Genomic DNA, 9,293 nt, shown 5'->3' with positions numbered 1-9,293 from the left:
GCATGGCTGTGCGCCATACACCTTACTACATCAGACGCAACGTTGTTGTATTTTGTAAACTGTATTGGTGTTGCGTGCGCGCATCCAATTGTGTGTTGTGCAATGCAGATCCGAGAAGTTTTTCGAAATTGAAAGATCTCTTGAATCCTTGTTCAAATATTATCTTTAGAAATCCGAAATCAATTATCTTTAGGAATAAAAAAAAAAAAAAAAAAATCTGATTTTCATTATATTTTTGAATTTAGAAAATATTTCTTAAAGGCATGTTTGGAAAAACTAGCGGTTCTAGTAGCTGTTAGCGGCTGCAGTAGCTGTAGCTGTTGGGGGTAGTTGCTAGATGTCTACTAATAGCTGTCAGCAATTAAATTAGTTGTTCAATTAGAAGTGTTGACAAAAGTAATTGTTGAAATTGTAAAAGATAATAAACGACATTTATTCTAATATGAAATGAACTACAACAATTTCATATGTTCGGTTGAATAGTTAAATTCAAGATTTATTTTTCAAAGAAGTTACACGAAAAGGAGTATACGACTTTTCAGGTGCTCAAAGAAATCTATAAATCTAAGCAAATACTAAACCCTCGAAAAATGTATATTACCAATTTTACTAAAATACTTGTAAAATATCTTATCTTTAAAATAAATATTTAAACTACATCTTTGCTATTGTAAAATAAACATTGAATTGCCATAAAATAAAACAAATAATAAACAGTAAAAGGAAAAAGAAATAAAAAACCTTCGTTAATAATTCTACCTTATGCTATTATATAGTGTTTATCTGCTAGACCGCTACCTCTAAATCTCAGACGTTACTTGTTGTAAAGTTCCACAACTGCTTCTCATAATCTACTCCAACTGCTACCCGCTATTACAACCACTACCATACCAAACACTTATAATTTTCTTAAGTAGCGTTTTAATCTTGTCAAACCGATAACCGCTACCTGAAACGCTAGTGCAAAACAAGGCCTAATTATCAAAAATAATTAATATTTATTAAATATACAATTAATTATCAAGAAAAATTAATTGGACTTTATGAATTTGGGATTTAAATATGCAATTAATTATCATCAACGATTAATTAAGCTTTTAAAGTGGGTTCATAATCGTTTTAAATAAATATACTTTATATGTTCGTAAAAACGATTTTTGGTTTAGCTTTTCAGATCGCTCTACCTTTAAGCCGGACCAATCAGAATGACGGTATATTTAATCATTCGATACTAAATAGGGAGACGCAATTATATGTCTATAATAATATTGCCCTTTCTTTGGTGGTTTGCCCCACAATGACGACAACTAAGTGACATCCTTTTTCTGTTCTTCATAGTCTTTCATTGGGTCATTTTTTCTTCTCTTTTTTAAGCTAACCCACATACTTTCCTCTTTCTCCTCTTCATTAGTACTACCATGGTATCATATCAATTGTAATACTTTGACTCTTTCACTATTCATTTGACTCTTTCACTATTTATATGCCTCACTTTGATTATAACTTTTAACTAGTACCCCTCTGTTTCTTTTGTTACTCATGTTTACTTTTTCAAATTTGGTAAATAAGACACATTTTGTATCATGAATATTTTTGACAACATATTAGTAAAAACAATATAATAGTTTGATGTTTTCAATGTACTCATTAAGAACAATCAAGCAAGACCCCATGTTACTATGTTTCGCTTTATATATTGGAAAGAATTTAGAATATTTTTTGAACTTTTAAATAATGCAATGATTTCAAATTCGAAGAACAAAAAGAAATGGAGGGAGCATATAGAAACAAATATTAGTATATATAAGGTGTTCAGAGATTTATCTCAACGTATAATTTCAACATATCAACTTTTCATAATTTTTTATCAATAGATAATTAGATATTTCAATGGTCAAAGTTGTATATTAAATTTTTTTCAGTCAAAATGTTGCAACTAATATGAGACAAAACAAGACCTTTTTTATTTCACTGACTTTGGAAATGATAACAATAGCAAAAATTTGACAATGTCTTCAACTAATATGAATTCATTTTTTTCGAAAATAAATTAGTGTTAAGTTAATTTTTTAAGGGTTTTTTCACCAAATACCCCTAACAAATTAACAAATTCACAATATACCCTCAATGTTTCAAAAATACACCATATACCCCTGAATTTTCGAAAACGTTCACCAAATACCCTTTTTGTAACTGCTGTTAACTCACAGTTAGCTTTATTTTCCATTTAGGGTATATTGTGAATTTGTTAATTTGTCAGGGGTATTTGGTGAAGTTTTGAAACATTTAGGGTATATGCTGGAGTTTTGAAACATTTAGGGTATATTGTGAATTTGTTAATTTGTCAGGGGTATTTGGTGAAAAACCCTTTTATTAATTAGTACATTGATGATAAAAAAAATTGGAAAAATTGACATGAATAATCCCAACTTTCACCAGTATTCTCAAAATAATTCCAATTTTGGATTATTCCTGAATAATCCCAACTTTTGAGGAGACTTTCTCAAAATAAGTCAAATAAACGTTTTCCTTGTAAACAATAATACATTTTAGGTCTATAATATATTATAAATTAATAGTTCGAATTATTTCTAGTAGGTATCCCCTATAGTTGAGATTATTCTAAATAATTCAAAGTTGAAATTATTTTGAAAAGATTGGTGAAAGTTGGGATTATTCATGTCAATATTTTTTAAATTTTTTTAGTAATCAGTAAATTATAAAATTATTATATATATTTCTTTCATCTTTAATTATTTGCTATATTTGATATTACATGGTTATTAGAACATATATTAAATAATTAGTATGATCAATTACCTATTTGTAAAAAATATTAGAAAAACTAACATTCACGTTCTTTCAAATTTTACAAGCTCCAAAAAAAAAAAAAGCTTTTTATTATTATTGTATTAGGGATTTAGAGTAAAGTTGGTTTAATTTTTGACACTAAAAATGGAAATGGGGGAAATAATTAGGAATAAAGGGAGTATGTAATATCTTAATCATTCATTTAGTTTTACTTTTTTCTTTTTGACAGTTTATAGCTTAAATATGTAAGTTTTTGAGTTATAGATGTTTTTTTTGAATTTATCTGGAGTCATGTAAATTTTAGAGATTAAAGATAAATAACTTATTGTGATTATAAAAAATCATGGTATTAATTAAATATTTTTTAAGAATGAGATGATGACAATGTGGGTGTGTTCCATTCACCTAAAAAAAGTAAGTTTTAGGTCTGATGAGGTCTAATTAGCACCCATCATATCCAATCAAGTGGAAACATATGGTGAAATAAGATATGATAATAAGGTTCAATCAGGTTCAATAAGCTCAAAAGACGTGAACACACCCCTTATTTAATTTGTTTTATATTCGGATAATTTTTTTTATATAGATCTCCGATATTTTTCTCATTTTATTACAAAATATTATTATTCTTATCTTTATTTGAACATTTTCAAGTTATATATCACATGTTTACGAAATTTTTGGATTATAAAATTAAAATCTTCAAGATCTATCACTAAGCAGTCATGAGGGTTATTCCCAAGGTCATCCTATTAAAAATTCACTAGCACAAACAAGAATCTATGATGTATAGATTCTCTTTTGTGCTAGCAAATTTTTAATATCATTTGTAAAGAAAATCTAAGGAAAACACATTCATGGGGTGAAAATATATAATTAGGCCTCGAGGATTCTACACATCATCTTTGGCAGTGATAGTAAAAGCGAGGAAAACCCTACCCATCTCTCGCTCGCTTTATTTTTGGGGGGTGAATAGTGTAAAACCAAAATACTCAACAAGCATAAGCTCTCCATGAAAAGGAGGTGATCCAACCGCATCTTTCAACATAGCTACCTTGTTAAGACTTCACTTCATTTTTTATGTGAATATATCTAGCCAAATTATTAATGTTAGCAAAATATAAATTGCTTTTTAGCAAATGTTTTGATGATAATCAAAGAAGGTATCTAGATTACTATTATATATGTTTTTTAATTAACAAATGTTTGGAACATCTGACTACATATGAACGAGAGAATCTTTCGCAATGTTAACCCTAATGTGGGTCATCTTTAAGTATGTCAATGGGTAGGATCTGGATTGGATCCTCTAGGATCCAGATCCGTTTTTTAGGTATGGATCTAAATTCGACCCAAATTCGCTGGGTAATAAAAATGAGGATCCAAATCCATATCTAACCGATCCTACAGTTCTGGGTCCTAAACGGATCATAAACTATTTTCTTCAAACGACCCTAATTTTCACAATCATTAAAGATTTTAAAGAACAAAACAACGCCATTTAGCATCTTCATTTGTCGATGTTGAAGTAAACAAGCATTCAACAAATAATTAACATTAAGAGTTCAACATTAATTTTTGGAAAAGTTGTCATAAAACCCCCTTTTATAACCTCTTTTTTTGTGAGAAACCACCTTTTAAAATAACTTTCAAAAACGGGAAATGGACCCGGATAATAATTTAGGACCCGGCTCAAGGCTGTTTTCAATATAGGATCAATTTCTACCCGAATCCGTAGGGTCTAAAATCTGAGGAAATGGATTCCCAGATGATGGCGATTCCTATTTTTAACAATCTCCGCTTCCTTCATCCACCATAAGAAAATATGCTCACTTCTCCAGGTTCCCTTGGGGCGCTCTCATATTGGGTTCCATCAAAACAAAATTCAATTAGATGCAACATGGCATAAAACTTCTAAAGTTGCGGGTTTTGCCTGGATTTTTCACATCCATTCCGACAACATACACAGAAGAATACAAGGTGGAGGAGGATATGGCCTATGCCCTACATGCGGGAGCCCAAGCGTTTTTTCAAGCTCTACATTATGCTTCTACTCACTAATTGCAAGCGAGTCACCTTCATTACAGAGTGTGCTAATCTAATGACTTTTTTGTGTGCCCTTAATTCGGCTCGGACAATCATCTATTGGACACTTCAACATATCAACACACTAGCACACTCTTTTCATTGGTGTTTTTTTTTTTAAAGTGAATTGTCAACAAGTTCAACAAACTCATGACTTAGCACAAATTTGTGCTCTAACATGTTAACAATTCACTACCTCTATTACTTAGTTTGTTTCTTTCCCCATTGTAAAAAATAATATAAAAATTAAATAGGGTTTTCTGGCTCTAAAATGCCGTCAAAATGCATATCATAATTTGTAGAATTACTTTGATGATTCAAAGTCCAAATTTTCGTATTGACCAACAAATTTATGGAATTATTAAATGAGAGCATCATTAGTAAATACAAATTCCTCGAAGACTTTTAGAGTTCTTTTCCTTTGATAAAAAAAATTAGGTCTTCAAATCTAAAAAAATATAAAAGTAAGAGAAAATTGAAATTGAGTTGTTTTCCTTTGATTAAAAAATTAGGTCTTCAAATCTAAAAAAATATAAAAGTAAGAGAAAATTGAAACTGATTGAGTAAAACCACATCCAATAAATTTAATTAAGATAAATTTAGGTAAAAAGAATGTGTCCTTATATGCTTACAAAATAAAGTACAAAATTTTAATCATACACCCGGGTCGGGTGTACCGCGAGCATGATACATCTAAAATAATTTTTTTTTTTGTCATGGCTCATTTAAAATCATTTAAAAGAGCAAAATGTACCAAAAAAGAGAGTTTCAAATGAACAAATGACCAATAATTAATGTTAGATATACTATGCACATGATACATCAGGTGTACGATGAATGAATTTGATATTGAAATGACCAGAAATCGCCAAATTTTATAACCCATAAAAACAACGTTTATGGCTGCTCGAATATTCTCTGGGTATCATGCAACCTTTATACTCCCTCTTTCCATTTGCGTAGGAATCTGGTAATGTGGTCATATGCAGCCTCAATGCGACGCAAGAAACAACTCAAATTATTGCAACCCAAGATATTCATGTCTTTCTCGCTCTTTACCAAATCAACTATTAGGATTACTTTATGAACTACTAAGACTCTACGAGATATGAGATATAAGTTTTACTGCTGCTTTTGGCAATGAATGTTTTCTTATTTGGCAAAAAGAACAGAAAGGGGACCAAAGAATCGAAATTCCAGGATTACAGCTAGGAGATGACGACGCAGCAAGACCAAGTGCATACGTGGCCCGTGAAGAATGTGCGGTCTTCTAAATTCAACAAGTTGTGGCCAATTTGCGCAACTACATGACCAACACATATTAGCTACCGCCTACCAGAAGAAAATGGGTGTATTTCCTGGAGACAACTCGAAGACTATCTCGCTGCACTACTTGTCATACGTCTGCTTCCATCGCATGTCCTCGAAATGGGTATAATATTGTGACTATTGACTATGTCTATTTGACTAGATTTTAGTACGTTAATTAATTTTCTTCTTACTATTTTAGGAATAACCTAAATGAGTCATTTTTACATGTTTATATAAAGACAAAGCATGGTAGTTTACTCTTGATTTTATAAAAAAAAGTATGATAAGGAATCAAGATTGATCTTGTTAGTTGGGTTCTCCAATTATTGAAGTTGAAGGTTATCTTTCCACCTATATAACAAGAATTTGATTCTTGTCCATTACAAGTTGAAGGAAGGGAAATTTCTCCACTTTGTAAGGGATCTTGTATTCTTGTCTTACCTTTAAAAAAATAATTTAAAACTCGTAATATGTGAGTAGTTAATTGTCAAATTTATGTGTAAATTGAAGGTAGATTTTCTAATATTGTTGTAACTTTATCTTTTACTTTCTTTATTTGTAATATAAAAGTTTATGATGTATAAATAAAAAGTTTTCTTAGGAGTAAATAAATATCATTGATATGATGACTCCTTGGCAGAGGTTCCATATTTCCATACAAGGTTGTAGGTTCATATCCAATTATAACGAAACTTGTTTTTTTGATACTACCTCCGTTTCCTAAAGATCTTTCCTCTTTACATTTAAGTGCGTTTCCAAAAGATCTTCCTTCTTTTACTTTATTCCTTATTTGGAATTTTTCCCCCTTTTTACCCTCTCATGTCCCTATCATATGATCCACCATTGCATTATTAATTCAATTTTACTCCCTTCCTCTCTCCTACTTTAACGTCTTTTTATTTGTTTAATAATCTTAACCGCTTTCTCTCTCTACTTTACCACCCAACACCCCCACACAAATTAATTCTCATTGGTATCTGTAGTAATAGTAACAAGGAAGATATTTAGGAAACGGAGATAGTATAAGATAAGAGCGAGGTTTTGCTCGAGTTATTTTTATGGTATATTTTAGTAGTTGTTAACACTTAAACTTGTCTCCTCTTTTAGCACCAAATGATGACTATCATCCTACTTGGTCCGCACTAAAGAGGAGTAACCAAAGCCTTGCCAAAACCTTTTTTGAGTCAAAATATATTTAAAAGTCCATTTAAAAGAAATCTAATTTCAAGCCCAATTAATTATTTTTGATAGTTGATTTTCAAGTAAATCTTTTATTAAACTAGTTGTTGTACCAAACGCTAACGCGCACGACACCCAACATGTCGTAATAATAAAAGTGAATAATGTTTGTGTATTAGTTAAGAACAAATTCTATAATGCTAAAATCTAATGTAGTAAATTTAGATGTGTAGTTGGTGTAGTTATGCAATCTATATTATGACCAATCAATAACTTTTGGGTCGTGATCATGCAAGTTATTTGCAAATAAATTAATAGATGTACCTTATTTTTCTATATGATTACATATATATATATATATATATATATAGGAAAAAATAATTGTTTTTTTAATCGCAATGTTTCTCTTATTTGAAATTTTCATAATAATTGCAATGTTTCCTTATTTCATAATATTTTCTCTCTATCTCTCTCCTATTATCAAATGGCCATTACCTTTTATTTTTCTCTATCTCACTCCTATTCACATAGGTTTCTTAAACAATGCATCAATGGGATATGTTACGAATTTTTTTTGATGCAAGGTGAGAGGAAAAAATCTCAAGGAAAGAAAACAACAAAAACAACAAAAAAAGAAACTAGGGAGGGGTGATAATGAGCTTGACAAGCTTGCGAGCAGCTCGGGCTCGACTCGATCAAAGCTCGGCTCGTTGAAGCTCGACTCGAGCTTGGGCTTAGCTCGAGACTTAAACGAGCCGAGCTGAGCCGAGCCGAGCTAGGAAAACCTCAGCTCGTCTCGTAAAGCTTGTGAACAACTCGATTATTATTATTTTATATTAAAAAAAATTTATATTCAGAAATTGTTTATATATTAAAAATTATATATATAAATGAAAAATTATATTAAGTATTTCTTTTAAGATATTAGTAAGGTATATAATAGAAGAAAGATAAAAACAAAAGGTAAAAACAATTAAAAAGAAAAAGAAAACAAAAAAGATAGAGAAGAGTAACCGTCGAAGGCTCAAAACACAAAACACAAAATGCTAGTCGAGCTCACGAGCCGAGCTCGAGCCGCAAATTCTAATTACGAGCTTGAGCCGAGCTCGACGAGCTCACGAGCCGAGCCGAGCTATGAAAAATTAAACGAGCTCGAGCCGGGCCCAATGCTATTCGAGCTCGGTTTGCTGGATAAGCACCCCTAGCCACACCTACAACATCGTCAAACAAAATTCGACCTACATTTAAAATGGAGACTTGAATTAACTCAATTTTGTTGTTCAAGTTAACACTTTGATTTGCCAATCAATCTGCAACTAGATTTCCTTCTATGTACCAATGTATGATTTTCACTTCTCAACCTTGAGTGACAATTGTTTTCCTACATTGTTTTATAATATGCGTGCATTCATCGCCATGTTCTTCTATACCATTTAGAGCCCACATTGCAGCTTGGTTATCCATTTGTATTTGCAGCTTTGGAATATCCATTCTTTCAGCCAATTCCAGCCCAAAGTCCACTGCCCTTACCTCAGCCATGAAGGCATCACGCGAGCCTAAGGCTCCGTTTGGTAGGGCGTAAAACGTTTTCTTGGAAAACTGTTTTCCTCTATTTTCAGTTTTACATTGTTTGGTTGGCAAAAGAGTGTAAAACCATTTTCCCTTGGGGTAAAATTACTCTCCCAATGATGGAAAACCATTTTCCTTTCAAAATGAAGGGAAAACTATTTTCCTTATCTATCTTGTACACTCTCTCACTACCTCCTTACTTTCCCTTTCATTTTCCTTTCATTTCATCATTTTTTTTTTACATCGAACCAAACAACGGAAAACTAATTTTGGAATTGTGTTTTCCATTGTAAATTGTTTTCCATGAAAATCATTTTACACTGAAAATGTTTTACGCC

Source organism: Beta vulgaris, chromosome 4, assembly GCF_026745355.1.
Source record: "Beta vulgaris subsp. vulgaris cultivar EL10 chromosome 4, EL10.2, whole genome shotgun sequence".
Classification (NCBI taxonomy): Eukaryota; Viridiplantae; Streptophyta; class Magnoliopsida; order Caryophyllales; family Amaranthaceae; genus Beta; species Beta vulgaris.
Note: the sequence above shows the minus strand (reverse complement) of the source record.